The sequence below is a fragment of the Anomaloglossus baeobatrachus genome, chromosome 2 (assembly GCF_048569485.1).
Source record: "Anomaloglossus baeobatrachus isolate aAnoBae1 chromosome 2, aAnoBae1.hap1, whole genome shotgun sequence".
NCBI lineage: Eukaryota > Metazoa > Chordata > Amphibia > Anura > Aromobatidae > Anomaloglossus > Anomaloglossus baeobatrachus.
The window spans coordinates 164,602,200-164,620,634 of NC_134354.1; positions in this window are offsets into that span (position 1 = coordinate 164,602,200).

An 18,435-nucleotide genomic window follows, 5' to 3' on the forward strand; every position below is an offset into this window, starting at 1 on the left:
ATGGGCGGGATGTTTACATCCCATTTAGGTGAGGCCATGTGAAGCTGCCGTAGCGATAATGTTCGCTACGGCAGCTATCACAAGGATATCGCTGCTGCGACGGGGGCGGGTACTATACATATATAATCGTGTATATATCTTCAAACTTTTCCTGAAATAAATTAGTTAGACATCAAGGCCCAAATAAAAATAGGATTGATTTAGGATACGTCCTCAATGTCTGACTGTGTGAGGGTGCTGAGGATAGGCAATATGTTACAGTCCATGACAACCCCTTTAACTCATTATACTAGTTCATACTACACAATGGATATGTTGAAGAGAGGTTTGATCAAGTTCCCTAAAAAATATCTGTAGTGTGCAGGATATAACATATACTTTGACACATTAGATTAGTGTGAATTATGCAGAATTAACGGCTTCCATCTAAGAAGTAGTTTTATAAACTACAAGACTAGAGCTTTTCTGTACTGTTTGCTACAAATAGCAAAACACACAAAAAACTCTCAATAATGTGACACATAACAACAAATTACATTCATTCCTCCACATTTTCCCCAACAGAAACATAAGTGTCTTCCAAAATTGCTACCCTGGCAATAATAATGCTTCCAATATGCACACAGTACATTAAAAAATTCCTGAGTACAAGGAAATGAATGCCAAACATTACTATATTGTCTTACCTCTTGATTAATGTGCACAATGATATAAAGTTATATACAAATATTTTAAGTGGATTCCTTAAAGGTGAGGTTATTTTTTTCTTTGCTTTAAAATTTGCTAAATAATCAGAATAAATGTTGCTGTTGTTGTAAATCTGACATTTTTAGACAGTGCTGTAGAAGGTATTTGTTCTTAATTTAACTTAGTAATATAAAGTTGTCACATTAGTTTGTTTTATAAAGGGGAAAGAAAGCTGTAAATATTTCTAAGATGTAATTACAAATAAAAGGATACAGAGAACTTGTCACTCTATGCATGTAGCCAAACAGAGTGCAGCATGAATCTGAGCCAGGCTGCATGATTGCAGTCAGCTATGCTTGAGACTAGTTTTGCACTGCATCCTGTTATCTTCTCTGTACACTGGTTTAGATGACTGTCAAGTCTCCAGACCTTTTACACTGTTTTCTCTAAAATGTCATAGCATTTCAGAAAAAAAAAATTGCTGCAATTGCGGTGCAAGGAACTAACTCAAGATACCCACGGTTTGGACAACATAAATTGAGTTCCGATGAATCAATGATGCAATGTCCCATCAAGTCCTATGGACCCTTGTTCTGAGAATGAGGCTCCACAGGCCTCGCATGGTCAGGGGCTGGTATGGAATTTCTCACAAAAGTGATAAAAAAATGTTTAAAAGAACTGAAGTCCTCAGTGGTTGATACTTTTTAATGGCTAACTGAAAAGATGGTAATAATAGCATGCTTTCGAGACTACTCAGGTTTCTTCATCAGGCTCTTCAAAAAAGTGAGAAATTCCGTGTCTGATGACTAAGAGTGACCTACGGAGCCCTGTTCTGAGTACATTCTCAGAACAAGGCTCCGTAAGTCACTCCCGGTCAGTAGCAGGTATGTAATTTTATTTGAGTATGAGAAATTCCATGCCTGCGGTTGACCATGAGTGACCTGTGGAGCCTGATTCTCAGAACGAGGCTCCATAAGATTCGATGAACGTTGTGGGACATTACAGAATTGGATTATGTTGGAACTTTCAGCATTTGTTTTTAATGAATAAATTGGTGAATGAGGATGTATAGGAGAGTCTTTATTTAGCATTGGATTAAGTCGGAAATTTGAGGACTTTTTTTAAAATAATAAATTAGTGAATGAGGGAGTCTTTATTGAAATAATTTTTTTTTTCCTGTTTTTTGTGTTTTTTTAACTTTACATTTACTGGCTTAGTAAAGGGGTTGTTTGATAGATGCCTCTCCATTACCCTGAGATTGATGCCAGCTTTCAATTCACAGCTGACATCAACCTCAAAAGTATTATCCTGATTTCACTGCACCAAGGCAATCAGAAAGAGGGGGAAAAAGTGCCAGGATTGGTGCATCTAATGTGGTGCACCAATTCTGGGGCATCTGCAGGCTGCTGTTTTTAGCCTTAAAAGGGTAAAAAAATCTAGGCCTTTCCAGCCTGATAATACAAGTCTGAAGCTGTCTGCTTAACCTTGGTTGGTTATCAAAAATAGGGGGGACCCTATGCTGTTTTTAAAATTATTTAAATAATTACATATTTTAAAAAAATGACTTTGGATAATAATATATATAATATTAATTTATTTATATAGCGTTATTAATTTCACAGCACTTTACATAGATTGTCCCCATTGGGGCTCACAATCTAAATTCCCTATCAGTATGTTATTGGTGGAAGCCGGAGTACCCAGAGGAAACCCACGCAAACACAGGGAGAACATACAAACTCCTGGCAGATGTTGTCCTTGGTGGGACTTGAACCCAGGACCCCAGCGCTGCAAGACTGCACCATGCCGTCCTCTATTTTTGATAACCAGCCAAGTTAAAGCAGACAGTTGAGGGCTGCAGCTTGAGGCTGTCTGCTTTACCTGCGCTGGTTATCAAAAAAAGAAGGAACCCCATATAATTTTTTTTTTCTTTTATTCCCTATCCAGATTTGTTTGCAGGCCAATTTTTCCTGCTCTTACCCACATTTTGGTTGCTTTTGCAGCCCCCTAACCCTTACTGTGACCAATTTACAGCCATTTTACAGCACTAACATTTTGATTCTCTTTTTCGTATATGGGGTCAAGTTTTCAAAATCAAACATTTAACTAAAGTGTGGCTGAATCCAGGGAACCTGAACTTCCACAGGTTGCTCAGCCCATAATTGGTAGGCTATGTTGTCACACAATACATTTTCACTGTATTGATTTTATGTGTTGACATTACAGTATATGTGTTAGTGGGTATTTTTTACAGTTGATTTTGTCAAGTTATATTGGAGGAGTTACCATGACTAGTTTAGGATGGCAATATCAACTCAGCACCAATGAGAAGCGTGGATACATGTACTTTCGGCAGCTCATTTTCCTGTGCCTTATGATGGAGTTGAACCTTTAAGTAAATGAGCATTTTCATACACTATATCCTGTTTCAAGGCTATTTATGTGTCCTTTTTTAAAAAAAACTCCCACTGTATAGTTTTATGCACATAAGAAAAACATAGGTGTATGTACATTGTTATAATAAGTTAAAGGAATTGTCTCGCCTTGAGACCGAAGTGTACAGTCAATGTATGTGAGTGCAGTGTTCTCACAGCACACAGGACATGCGCTGTCTGGATTTTTAGTTGACGGTGGCAGGAATAGCTGGTGGCATGACTGTAAGTATACCATTTGCATACATGCACTCAGATGCAATCTACATGTGTGTGGCCTTATTCAATACAAGTGCATTGAGCATGGCTCAACATGTGTAGTAGGAGTGTTGCAGTAGGTATGGGAAAAATCAAACTTTCAATAAAATGGGCGGCTACTTCTGATCCTGTACACTAACAAACCTGACACCGCATGCAGGATTCATAGGTCAGCAATACACACTGTAGCACCATGCCTGACTAACCACTTTAAAAAATGGGGTTGACACGTCCTCCCAAACGTATAACTCTAGCCATATATGTGTATGTGAAAATATGGTTTGGCCACCTTCCAAGTCTTTTATTTTGTGAAAATGGCATATGTGTACATATATATATTTTCTACAGTTGCTTTGGCGATATGAAATTTCAAGCTACAAAAATGTTGCTATACATATTGTGTCATGTAAGAGCCACAATAAAAGCTCCATACACAATAATAAATTAATATTCATTTTGTCATTAGTGTCTCCTCATAGCTGCCAAAATTTTGTTTCAAGTACACCTTCATCTGTACAGTAGTTTAAAAAACATTCTCAATTTAGTTTGGTCCAACCATCTGCAATTATGTTTGGCTCATGACCCATCTTCTACAATGTCAGCTCATGTGACTACACATTCTGAGTCTTGTTGCCATGACATCTTTAAAACTTTTGTTTACTCACCTTTTTAGTGAAATGATTCTTTTTAAAAAAATAAACAATATATTTGTTCAAATGTTGATTTCTTTGTGTAAAAGTATTAGTATGTCCTTTTTTCAAAAATCAGTGAGGATAATCTCTAGCACGCCTCTGTCTTGTGGTTATATTTGACTCCGATCTCTCCTTCGCTCCCCACATTCGTTCACTCACTTGCTTATGTCACCTCCACCTCAAAAACATCTCCTGAATTTGACCTTTTCTTACTGATGACTCTGCAAAAACTCTTAAGGTCACTTTACACACAGCGACATCGCTAGCGATGTCACTGGTGAAAGAACCCGCCCCCGTCGGTTGTGTGTCAAAGGCAAATCGCTGCCCATGGCGCACAACATCGCTAACACCTGTCACACATACTTACTGCCTAGCGACGTCGCTGTGGCCGGCGAACCGCCTCCTTTCTAAGGGGGCAGGTCGTGCGGCATCACAGCGGCGTCATTAAGCCGCTGTCCAACAGAAGCGCCGGGGCGGAGATGAGCGGCCGTAACATCCCGCCCACCTCCTTCCTTCCTCATTGGCGGCGGCTGCAGGTACGATGTTCTTCCTCTTTCCTGTGGTGTCACACATAGCGATTTGTGCTGCCACAGGAATGACAAACCACATCGTACCTGCAGCAGCAACGATATTTGAGATTAGAATGACGTGTCAACGATCAACGATATGGTGAGTATTTTTGATCGTTAACGGTCGTTCCTGCGTTTCACACGCAATGACGTCAATAACGAGGCCGGATGTGCGTCACGAATTCCGTGACCCCAACGACATCTCGTTAGCAATGTCATTGCATGTAAAGTGGCCTTTACTGTCTCTCTTATTCATTTTCGCTTGGATTTCTGTATATCTTTACTAATTGGTCTCCCTGTTACTAAACTCTCCCCTCTCCAATCCATTCTGAATGCCGCAGCCAGTATCATTTTCCTCTCCAACCGCTTCACTGATGCCTCTGGTCTGTGCCAGTCATTGCACTGGTTGCCTATCCGCTACAGAGTCCAATATAAACTTTTCACTTTGACCCATAAATCATTCCACAGTTCCGCACCACCCTACATCTCCTCCCTCATCTCTGTCTATCACTTTACCCGTATCCTCCGTATTGCTAATGACCTAAGACTGACATCCTCAATAATTCAAACCTCTCACTCCCATCTTCAAGATTTCTCACAAGCCACACCAATTCACTGGAACACATTACCAAGAACAATTCGATTAATTTTTTAGACTTGCCTATCACCTCACCTCCCTCATCTAATCTAGTGCCATTCTGCCCTTCATAAAATTTACTTCAAATTCTTTTCCCCTATATCTTCTGATTGCATTCCTCTTCATGTACTTTTTTACACTTTGTACTTGTGTAAATTCTGGCTGGCGACCGGTCCACGCAGTTGGTTTTGAACCACCTATTAAATCAATGGTTGGACCATATATGACAAACTTTTCTCCCCCTACTCACCTTTTGGTGCCTCCTCTATTTCCTCAAAGACTGTAAACTTACTAGCAGGGCCCTCACTCCTCTTGGTATCTGAATTTTGTTATTTTGTATTGTCTCATATTGTCTACACATGTCCCCTCTGAATTGCAAAGCGTTGCGGAATATGTTGGCACTATATAAATAAAAAATATTATTATTATTATTATTATTAAAAGGTGGATATGGAAATGGAGTCTTCTTTTTTAGCCACTCAAGCCAGGTCCTCTGGGATCTTGTCTGTGAGGGTCCCTCAATGCTGTAGGTTGAGGGTGCATCAACTGGCCAACATACACAGAAGTAACACAAGAGTTTGTGGGTATGAGTGAGCCCAACGACGCCAAGGACAAAACAACAGGCTGTCATCCACTCATCAAATTACCAGAGGTTGCTCAGCTACATGAATACTGTAGAGCAGGCAGACAATTCAGACCCCTTTCTAAAAACTTTGTGCCCATATGTGTATCAAATCCCACCAGCCATACAACTCCAGGAAAGAAGGGCATTGCTGATGGTAGTGGAGACATTCATCCCACCTAATGATCTCCTGCTGCTATTACAGGTGATTGAGTAAGACATAAGTGGTGTGAGATTCTGTGGCACCATTCTGCCATTATGGCACTGTACCTGCATGTAGTCACCCCAACATCCTACTTATCCATAGAAGAGAACTCCACACATCCTGGAAGTGGGTTAAGGTAAGAACAATGGTTTGTTTAAAACATTATTTGCAAAACATTTTGAACAATACTGGAGGACATTATTTTACTAATAAATTCAACAATTCTGGGTGGCTGTAGGCTGCTATTTTTAGGCTGGGGCACCCAATAACCGTGGGCCTCCCCAGCCTGAGAATACCAGCCCCCACCTGTTATCTTGGCTGAGTATCAAAATTAGAGGGACCACACACTTTTTAAAAAATGTATTTATTTAAATGATAAAACAAAGCTTCATGGGGTCCCTGTTATTTTGATGCACAACCAAGATAACGAGAACAACATAGTTACATAGTTACTTAAGTTGAAAAAAAGACCTAGGTCCATCTAGTTAAACCTTCCTCCACCAGTTCTACATTTGGTCACTAAAGGCTACTTTACACACTGCGATATCGGTCCCGATATCGCTAGTGTGGGTACCCGCCCCCATCTGTTGCGCGACACGGGCAAATCGCTGCCCGTGTCGCACAACAGCCGTCACACATACATACCTGTCCGGCGACGTCGCTGTGACGGGCGAACCGCCTCCTTTCTAAGGGGGCGGTCCGTGCGGCGTCACAGCGACGTCACTGAACTGCCGCCCAATAGCAGTAATTATGGTTATATGGCAAGTAAATGAAGAAAGTCAAAATTTTCACAGTTATCTCACAAAGATGGATTTCAAAGATTCTCCAGACCAACAAATTAAAAAATGGCCTTTGCAAAGAATTTACTCCCAGTTCATCCACACAGTAAAAACTGCCTTACTTCCCTCAAAGAGCAATAAGTTTAAAAATTTCCCTTATGAAGCCTATATTCCCATTTCACCCACACAGTCAAGATGTAAATTTAAAATCAAGTACATAACAGAGACTCATTAAACAGTTGTCACAAACAGCAAAGATTGCCAAACTTCCCCAACAGAGCAAGAAGTTCAACAAATTGTCTCTATGTACCCATTATTCCCAGTTCCTCACAGAGTTACGATTGACAGAGTTCCACCACAGACAACCGAATTGTATAATAGGCCTCTAAACAGCCTTTTTAGCAAGTTAACTCTCATAGCCCGATGAGACAAACTGTTGTAGCCATTTGACACATTCAGAGCAGGAATGAGTGTGTCTCATGGATTCATGTCTTTTTACATCAATTAAGAGATGTGCTCCTCAGACCATCCGGGGACATCACAGCCCTGGACCAGACTCTAGTCAGAGGACAATAAAACTTTCAAACTGAACTGCAGCAATATTTATGGCTACAACAGTTTGTCCTCTTGCCATACTGATAGTTCTGCTTCACATAACTTGTCTTATTTTCTGCTCTATTCTATGTCCTGTTGTGTATAAATATGTGACTCTTCAGATTTTGTGTTATATTGTGCTTGAAGAAGAGACCTGAGCAGTCTCAAAAGCTTGCTATTATTACCATCTTTTCAGTTAGCCATTAAAAGGTATCAACCACTGAGGACTTCAATTCTTTTAAACAATTTTTTATAATAGTTTGGTTACTTGTTTTCATTAGGCTCCATTCACACATCTGTGAGTGGCAGTTCACTATTCATGGACCGGTCAGGGCTCACCCAATTCAAACTCAACAGCCACATATAGACAAAATTGATGATACCCTTTTGTTAGCATAAGAAAACCCACAATAAAATAACTTGAAATTATCAAAATTAATTTTATATTTAATCTAGCTATAGTATCTGGCATTGCCTAGGATATTAACTAAGTGTCTCTCTGTCTCTCTCACTCTCTCTCTCCCACTTTCTCACTTTTTCTCTCTGTCTGTCTGTTTCCCTCTCTGTCTCTATCTGTGTCCCTCTCATGTTTCTGTCTGCCTCTCTCTCTCTCTGTGTCTATGTATGTTTCTCTGGGTCTCTGTGTCTGTGTGTCTCTGTGTGTCTGTGTCTTTGTGTGTCTCTTTGTTTGTGTCTCTATCTTTGAGTATTTGTGTGTCTCTCTGAGTCTCTGTGTCTGTGTCTCTGTGTGTCTGTCTCTGTGTACCTCTGTGTGTGTCTCTTTTTTTGTGTGTCTCTATCTCTCTGTGTCAGTCTGTTTTCTCTGAGTGTTTCTTTGTCTCTGTGTGTCACTGTGTGTTTCTGTCTCTGTATTAGTGTCTGTGTGTGTCTCTTTGTGTGTCTCTGTGTGTCTTTCTCTGTATCAGTCTCTGTGTGTGTGTGTGTGTGTCTGTATGTGTCTTTTTTTCGTATCCATCTTTCTGTCTCTGTGTGTGTGTCTCTGTCTCTGTGTCTGTGTCTGTCTCTGTCTTTGTGTGTTTCTGTCTCTGTGTGCCTCTGTGTGTCTGTCTATGTGTGTTTCTGTGTGTTTTTCTTTGTGTCTGTCTCTGTTTCTGTTAGTCTCTGTGTGTCTGTCATTTTGTCTCCATTTCTGTCTGTTTCTGTGTGTCTCTGTATGTATGTCTGTCTCTGTGTGTCTGTGTCTCTGTCTGTGTGTGTGTCTCTGTGTCTGTTGCTGTCTCTGTGTCTCTCTGCGTGTCTCTGTCTCTACCAAAATCATAATACCTCATATATAACCTTATTATACTAATAATGTCCTTTTTTGCCTATAGAAATAAATCAGAGCTGCTATTAATGACTTATAGCTCACAGCTTTATTGACATTAATATAAGCAGAATTTTGGTGAATAACTATAAAGCATGGGGTTAAATTTTCACCTCAATGCATAGTCTATGATATTCCCTGAGTCAATTGAGGTGGTTGTGCAAAATTTTGTGACTGTAAATGCGACAGCGGGCATTCCTTTAGTGGAGATACATACATACACACATACATAAATACATACACCCACACATACATTCAGCTTTATATATTAGATTTAGTAACTAAACTAATGAAAACCAGACATTGCTTTTCTATTGTGGTTCAACCAAAAGTTGTACAAAAAACATAATAAAAATGGTCTTGGACAAAAATGATGGTACTCTTAACTAGAGTTAAACGCGGTTCGTGGTTCGAGGTTCTCCAGTTCTAGGCTAGAGTGATTTTGGGCCCTGTTCTAGATCGAACTAGAACTCGAGCTTTTTGCAAAAGCTCGATAGTTCTAGAAACGTTCGAGAACGGTTCTAGCAGCAAAATCCAGCTAAATCCTAGCTTGGTTTCCGCTGTAATAGTGTAAGTCACTCTGTGAATCACACTATTATGACATTTCAGTGTATAGTGTGCGTGAACAGCGCCTTCAGATCACTGCTGTTTCTATAATGGCGATCGCCATTTTTTTTTTTTTTCCTTGTCTTCCTTCCCTAAGCGCGCGCGTGTAGTGGGGCGGGCCAGCATGTCAGCCAATCCCAGACACACACACAGCTAAGTGTACTTTTAGCCAGAGAAGCAACGGCATGTGTGATAGGATGTCCATGTCACATGTCCCTGCATTATAAAACCGGACATTTTCCTCCAGGACGCCATTATCACTTCTGCGTCTTTGGTGTCAGACATCACAGTCGCAGCTCCGTCCTTTGTCCTATCGCTGATACAGCTGTATGCGCTCCATACACAGCGCTGGACAGCTTAGGGAGAGCACTTTCTAGCAGTCCTTTTAAGGGCTCAAACCGGCAGGGTCAGAGTTAAGGTGACAGGTCCTGAAAACAGCGACAGCGTCTGTGTAGCCAAGGTCAGGGATTTCCTCCCTGCATTTCCCTATTAGGAGGGAATAGAAAGGCAGGCTTCCATTCCTCTACCCAGAGCCCCACAATCCTGGCACTGTACCCTCCTGTCCTCTGCACACTCCAATTCATTATAACTAAGCCATTATACTAGCAAACACTCAGTGTACCTAGTGGCATCCTAAACGTGGCTATTGGACTTTGCTATAGTCCCACTAGTGCAAAGACATTTGCAGAGCACGTCTGCCTGCATTGCACACTCCAACTCATTATAACTAAGCCATTATACTAGCAAAGACTCAGTGTACCTAGTGGCATCCTAAACGTGGCTATTGGACTTTGCTATAGTCACACTAGTGCAAAGACATTTGCAGAGCACGTCTGCCTGCATTGCACACTCCAACTCATTATAACTAAGCCATTATACTAGCAAACACTCAGTGTACCTAGTGGCATCCTAAACGTGGCTATTGGACTTTTGTCTAGTCACACTAGTGCAAAGACATTTGCAGAGCGCGTCTGCCTGCATTGCACACTCCAACTCATTATAACTAAGCCATTATACTAGCAAACACTCAGTGTACCTAGTGGCATCCTAAACGTGGCTATTGGACTTTTGTTTAGTTACACTAGTGCAAAGACATTTGCAGCACCTCTACCTGCATTGCACACTCCAACTCATTATAACTAAGCCATTATACTAGCAAACACTCAGTGTACCTAGTGGCATCCTAAACGTGGCTATTGGACTTTTGTCTAGTCACACTAGTGCAAAGACATTTGCAGCACCTATGCCTGCATTGCACACTCCAACTCAATATAACTAAGCCATTATACTAGCAAACACTCAGTGTACCTAGTGGCATCCTAAACGTGGCTATTGGACTTTGCTATAGTCTCACTAGTGCAAAGACATTTGCAGAGCGCGTCTGCCTGCATTGCACACTCCAACTCATTATATCTAAGCCATTATACTAGCAAACACTCAGTGTACCTAGTGGCATCCTAAACGTGGCTATTGGACTTTGCTATAGTCACACTAGTGCAAAGACATTTGCAGAGCGCGTCTGCCTGCATTGCACACTCCAACTCATTATAACTAAGCCATTATACTAGCAAACACTCAGTGTACCTAGTGGCATCCTAAACGTGGCTATTGGACTTTGCTATAGTCACACTAATGCAAAGACATTTGCAGAGCGCGTCTGACTGCTTTGCACACTCCAACTCATTATAACTAAGCCATTATACTAGCAAACACTCAGTGTACCTAGTGGCATCCTAAACGTGGCTATTGGACTTTGCTATAGTCCCACTAGTGCAAAGACATTTGCAGAGCACGTCTGCCTGCATTGCACACTCCAACTCATTATAACTAAGCCATTATACTAGCAAACACTCAGTGTACCTAGTGGCATCCTAAACGTGGCTATTGGACTTTGCTATAGTCACACTAGTGCAAAGACATTTGCAGAGCGCGTCTGCCTGCATTGCACACTCCAACTCATTATAACTAAGCCATTATACTAGCAAACACTCAGTGTACCTAGTGGCATCCTAAACGTGGCTATTGGACTTTGCTATAGTCACACTAGTGCAAAGACATTTGCAGAGCACGTCTGCCTGCATTGCACACTCCAACTCATTATAACTAAGCCATTATACTAGCAAACACTCAGTGTACCTAGTGGCATCCTAAACGTGGCTATTGGACTTTGCTATAGTCACACTAGTGCAAAGACATTTGCAGAGCACGTCTGCCTGCATTGCACACTCCAACTCATTATAACTAAGCCATTATACTAGCAAACACTCAGTGTACCTAGTGGCATCCTAAACGTGGCTATTGGACTTTGCTATAGTCCTACTAGTGCAAAGACATTTGCAGAGCACGTCTGCCTGCATTGCACACTCCAACTCATTATAACTAAGCCATTATACTAGCAAACACTCAGTGTACCTAGTGGCATCCTAAACGTGGCTATTGGACTTTGCTATAGTCACACTAGTGCAAAGACATTTGCAGAGCACGTCTGCCTGCATTGCACACTCCAACTCATTATAACTAAGCCATTATACTAGCAAACACTCAGTGTACCTAGTGGCATCCTAAACGTGGCTATTGGACTTTGCTATAGTCCCACTAGTGCAAAGACATTTGCAGAGCACGTCTGCCTGCATTGCACACTCCAACTCATTATAACTAAGCCATTATACTAGCAAACACTCAGTGTACCTAATGGCATCCTATACGTGGCTATTGGACTTTGCTATAGTCCCACTAGTGCAAAGATATTTGCAGAGCACGTCTGCCTGCATTGCACACTCCAACTCATTATAACTAAGCCATTATACTAGCAAACACTCAGTTTACCTAGTAGCATCCTAAACGTGGCTATTGGACTTTGCTATAGTCCCACTAGTGCAAAGACATTTGCAGAGCACGTCTGCCTGCATTGCACACTCCAACTCATTATAACTAAGCCATTATACTAGCAAACACTCAGTGTACCTAGTGGCATCCTAAACGTGGCTATTGGACTTTGCTATAGTCCCACTAGTGCAAAGACATTTGCAGAGCACGTCTGCCTGCATTGCACACTCCAACTTTTTATAACTAAGCCATTATACTAGCAAACACTCAGTGTACCTAGTGGCATCCTAAACGTGGCTATTGGACTTTTGTCTAGTCACACTAGTGCAAAGACATTTGCAGCACCTCTACATGCATTGCACACTCCAACTCATTATAACTAAGCCATTATACTAGCAAACACTCAGTGTACCTAGTGGCATCCTAAACGTGGCTATTGGACTTTTGTCTAGTCACACTAGTGCAAAGACATTTGCAGCACCTATGCCTGCATTGCACACTCCAACTCATTATAACTAAGCCATTATACTAGCAAACATTCAGTGTACCTAGTGGCATCCTAAACGTGGCTATTGGACTTTGCTGTAGTCCCACTAGTGCAAAGACATCTGCAGAGCACGTCTGCCTGCATTGCACACTCCAACTCATTATAACTAAGCCATTATACTAGCAAACACTCAGTGTACCTAGTGGCATCCTAAACGTGGCTATTGGACTTTGCTATAGTCCCACTAGTGCAAAGACATTTGCAGAGCACGTCTGCCTGCATTGCACACTCCAACTCATTATAACTAAGCCATTATACTAGCAAACACTCAGTGTACCTAGTGGCATCCTAAACGTGGCTATTGGACTTTGCTATAGTCCCACTAGTGCAAAGACATTTGCAGAGCACGTCTGCCTGCATTGCACACTCCAACTTTTTATAACTAAGCCATTATACTAGCAAACACTCAGTGTACCTAGTGGCATCCTAAACGTGGCTATTGGAATTTTGTCTAGTCACACTAGTGCAAAGACATTTGCAGCACCTCTACCTGCATTGCACACTCCAACTCATTATAACTAAGCCATTATACTAGCAAACACTCAGTGTACCTAGTGGCATCCTAAACGTGGCTATTGGACTTTCGTCTAGTCACACTAGTGCAAAGACATTTGCAGCACCTATGCCTGCATTGCACACTCCAACTCATTATAACTAAGCCATTATACTAGCAAACATTCAGTGTACCTAGTGGCATCCTAAACGTGGCTATTGGACTTTTCTGTAGTCCCACTAGTGCAAAGACATTTGCAGAGCACGTCTGCCTGCATTGCACACTCCAACTCATTATAACTAAGCCATTATACTAGCAAACACTCAGTGTACCTAGTGGCATCCTAAACGTGGCTATTGGACTTTGCTATAGTCCCACTAGTGCAAAGACATTTGCAGAGCACGTCTGCCTGCATTGCACACTCCAACTCATTATAACTAAGCCATTATACTAGCAAACACTCAGTGTACCTAGTGGCATCCTAAACGTGGATATTGGACTTTTGTCTAGTCACACTAGTGCAAAGACATTTGCAGCACCTCTACCTGCATTGCACACTCCAACTCATTATAACTAAGCCATTATACTTGCAAACACTCAGTGTACCTAGTGGCATCCTAAACGTGGCTATTGGACTTTAGTCTAGTCACACTAGTGCAAAGACATTTGCAGCACCTATGCCTGCATTGCACACTCCAACTCATTATAACTAAGCCATTATACTAGCAAACACTCAGTGTACCTAGTGGCATCCTAAACGTGGCTATTGGACTTTGCTATAGTCCCACTAGTGCAAAGACATTTGCAGAGCACGTCTGCCTGCATTGCACACTCCAACTCATTATAACTAAGCCATTATACTAGCAAACACTCAGTGTACCTAGTGGCATCCTAAACGTGGCTATTGGACTTTGCTATAGTCACACTAGTGCAAAGACATTTGCAGAGTGCGTCTGCCTGCATTGCACACTCCAACTCATTATAACTAAGCCATTATACTAGCAAACACTCAGTGTACCTAGTGGCATCCTAAATGTGGCTAATGGACTTTGCTATAGTCACACTTGTGCAAAGACATTTGCAGAGCACGTCTGCCTGCATTGCACACTCCAACTCATTATAACTAAGCCATTATACTAGCAAACACTCAGTGTACCTAGTGGCATCCTAAACGTGGCTATTGGACTTTGCTATAGTCACACTAGTGCAAAGACATTTGCAGAGCACGTCTGCCTGCATTGCACACTCCAACTCATTATAACTAAGCCATTATACTAGCAAACACTCAGTGTACCTAGTGGCATCCTAAACGTGGCTATTGGACTTTGCTATAGTCACACTAGTGCAAAGACATTTGCAGAGCGCGTCTGCCTGCATTGCACACTCCAACTCATTATAACTAAGCCATTATACTAGCAAACACTCAGTATACCTAGTGGCATCCTAAACATGGCTATTGGACTTTGCTATAGTCCCACTAGTGCAAAGACATTTGCAGAGCACGTCTGCCTGCATTGCACACTCCAACTCATTATAACTAAGCCATTATACTAGCAAACACTCAGTGTACCTAGTGGCATCCTAAATGTGGCTATTGGACTTTGCTATAGTCCCACTAGTGCAAAGACATTTGCAGAGCACGTCTGCCTGCATTGCACACTCCAACTCATTATAACTAAGCCATTATACTAGCAAACACTCAGTGTACCTAGTGGCATCCTAAACGTGGCTATTGGACTTTGCTATAGTCCCACTAGTGCAAAGACATTTGCAGAGCGCGTCTGCCTGCATTGCACACTCCAACTCATTATAACTAAGCCATTATACTAGCAATTTTTGCTGCCAGTTTAAGGGCCGTAGTTGCATTGTCAGGGATATTTATTCTTTATTATTCTGCTGTTAGTAAAGCTAGACCACCACTGCAATCTACACCACCTCTCAATTTTTACTACCACATTTTCAGTCCACAATCTTGTCGCAATCAACATGAGTGGCAAAATGACAGATGCTGGTGGAAAGGGGAAGAGGCGTGGTGGAAAAGGCAAAAAAGGTTTTGTCCGTGGGGAAGGTGGCAAAGCTCCATTATCATCTGCTGAAGATAGACCATCTACCAGCAAAAGTAAGATGTCTACTACTTACCGTGGACAATCCGATGTGCTCCCTTTTTTACGGACACAAACAACAGGAACAAAGGTAGATGATTGGCAAAAAAGGAAAATGCTTGAATGGATCTCAAGTGGTCCAACAAGTGCCCTCTCAGCCACTTCAAGTACCGCATCCAAAAAACACCAGTCCTCTGAGTTGTCATCCCAATCAAACTTGATTTCTCCCAGCTCTGAAGTCTCCATCAGCCCTGCACAGTATGGTGGAACTGAGATGGCTGAGTCTGCAGAGCTGTTCAGTCACACTATAGCCTGGGAATCAGAGGTCTGCTCCCAAGCTACAGTGAGTACAGACCAGGAAATGGTCTGCAGTGATGCCCAGAACCTTTGTGACTCTGATTCAGGCCGTGAGGACCAAGTTTCGGAGCATAATGTTGACCCTTTGTCACAAACTGTAACACCTGTAGTTATAGACAATGAGGAACATACTGATGAAGATGAGGCTCAGATACCCGATTGGGATGACAACTTAAATATTCGGTCAGGGCAAGAAGAGGCTCGGTCTGAGGGGGAGGGGAGTGCAAACACAACAATTGATGATGAAGTTCTAGATCCCACCTACTGTCAACCCACAGTCAGGCACTCGAGGAGGTCAACAGAGGTGGTGGAGGAGGATGCAACTGATGACGAAGTTACCTTGCGCCTTCCTGGACAGAGTCGGAGTACTGGTAGCACGTCTACAACTGCATCCTCAGCCACCACTCTGCCTCTGAGCATTATTCGGGGTGGATCAACAGGTCGCATGGCCTCTAAGCCTTGCCTAGCCTGGTCCTTTTTTGACATAGAAAAAGATCGCCCAAATTATGTGATCTGTAAAATTTGTCATGGTTCTCTTAGTAGAGGTCAAAACCTCAGCAGTTTGACAACTTCTTCCATGAATCGTCACATGAATAAATATCATATGGCCCGGTGGGAAGCTCACCGTGCTGCAATGCGGCCTAGCGGAGCGAACCATCCACCGCCTACCCCTTCCAGTGCATCCGCGCGCTCGTCATCTTCTAGGACTGTGGGGACAGCTGTCACACCTGTTTTTCCACCCACAACTTCCACCACTGTAACCGCAACAGGCAGTTTGCTTGGTAGGTCGTCAGTTGTTTTGGAAGGGGAAACAAGTGAGTGTGTACAGCTCTCTCAGACATCGATAGCACCAACTTTGGATGAAGGCAACATCATGTCTCCGCCTGCACTTTCCTCACAAACCTGCATTTTTCCAGGGACACCCTACTCAACACCGTCTACACACAGCAGCCAGATCTCTGTCCCTCAGATGTGGACAAATAAAAGGCCATTTCCTGCGACCCATGACAAAGCTAAGAGGTTGACTCTATCCCTCTGTAAGCTGTTGGCTACAGAAATGCTGCCTTTCTGCCTAGTGGACACACAGGATTTTAGAGACCTTATGTCTGTCGCTGTGCCCCAGTACCAGATGCCTAGTCGCCACTACTTTTCTAAGAAATGTGTGCCCGCGCTACACCAGCATGTCGCACACAACATCACCGCTTCATTGAGAAACTCTGTGTGTGAACGGGTGCATTTCACCACTGATACTTGGACCAGTAAGCATGGACAGGGACGTTACATGTCGCTGACTGGGCACTGGGTAACTATGGTGATAGATGGTGAAGGGTCTGCTGCACAAGTCTTGCCGTCCCCACGACTTGTGTGTCAATCCTCTGTCTGTCCAAGTTCCGCCACTGCTTCTGCATCCTCCACCTCATCTGGGTCCTCCACCTCCGCCCCAAGCCTCCCTGGTCAGGCCACCAGCGTTCTCACTGCGCAGAAGGAATCACGCACCCCTCATTACTATGCTGGCAGCAGAGCGCAACGGCATCAAGCGGTCTTTAGCTTGACATGTCTTGGGAATAAGAGTCACACAGCTGAGGAGTTGTGGTCAGCTCTGCGGTCCGAGTTTAATAAATGGTTGTCTCCACTCAACCTGCAGCCTGGTAAGGCCGTGTGCGACAATGCTGCAAACCTGGGTGCGGCCCTTCGCCTGGGCAAGGTGACACATGTACCTTGTATGGCTCACGTGTTTAACCTTGTCGTGCAGCAATTTTTAACACAGTATCCCGGCCTAGATGGCCTTCTGAACAGGGCACGAAAACTGTCTGCTCACTTCCGCCGTTCAAGCGCCGCAGCAGAGCGACTTGCATCGCTCCAGAAGTCTTTCGGCCTGCCGGTTCATCGCCTGAAATGCGATGTGGCGACACGCTAAAATTCAACTCTCCACATGTTACAGCGACTGTGGCAGCACCGCCGTGCCCTGGTGCAATACGTCATGACGTATAGCCTGGGCCAACGAGATGCAGAGGTGGGGCAGATCACCCTGATGGAGTGGTCTCAGATCAAGGACCTATGCACCCTTCTGCACAGTTTCGACATGGCGACGAATATGTTTAGCGCTGACAATGCCATTATCAGCATGACGATTCCAATCATTTACATGCTGGAACACACGCTAAACACTATTCGGAGTCAGGGGGTGGGACAACAGGAAGGGGATGAACTACAGGAGGATTCATATGCGCAAGACACAACAACATCACCAAGGTCCAGACGTTCATCATCACCAAGGCGCCAGGCATGGGAGCATGGGGGACAGGGATCAACAAGGGCGCATGGTAGCAGGCGAGATGTTGAGGAAGGTGCAGGAGGACATGAGGAAATGGAGGACGAACTGTCCATGGACATGGAAGACTCAGCAGATGAGGGAGACCTTGGTCAAATTTCAGTTGAAAGAGGTTGGGGGGAGATGTCAGAGGAAGAAAGAACGGTTAGCACCTCTATGCCACAAACATAGCGTGGACTTGGTCCGCATGGCTGCGCAAGACACATGAGTGCCTTCTTGTTGCACTACCTCCAACATGACCCTCGTATTGTCAAAATTAGAAGTGATGATGACTACTGGCTTGCCACACTATTAGATCCCCGGTACAAGTCCAAATTTTGTGACATAATTCCAGCCATAGAAAGGGACGCACGTATGCAGGAGTATCAGCAGA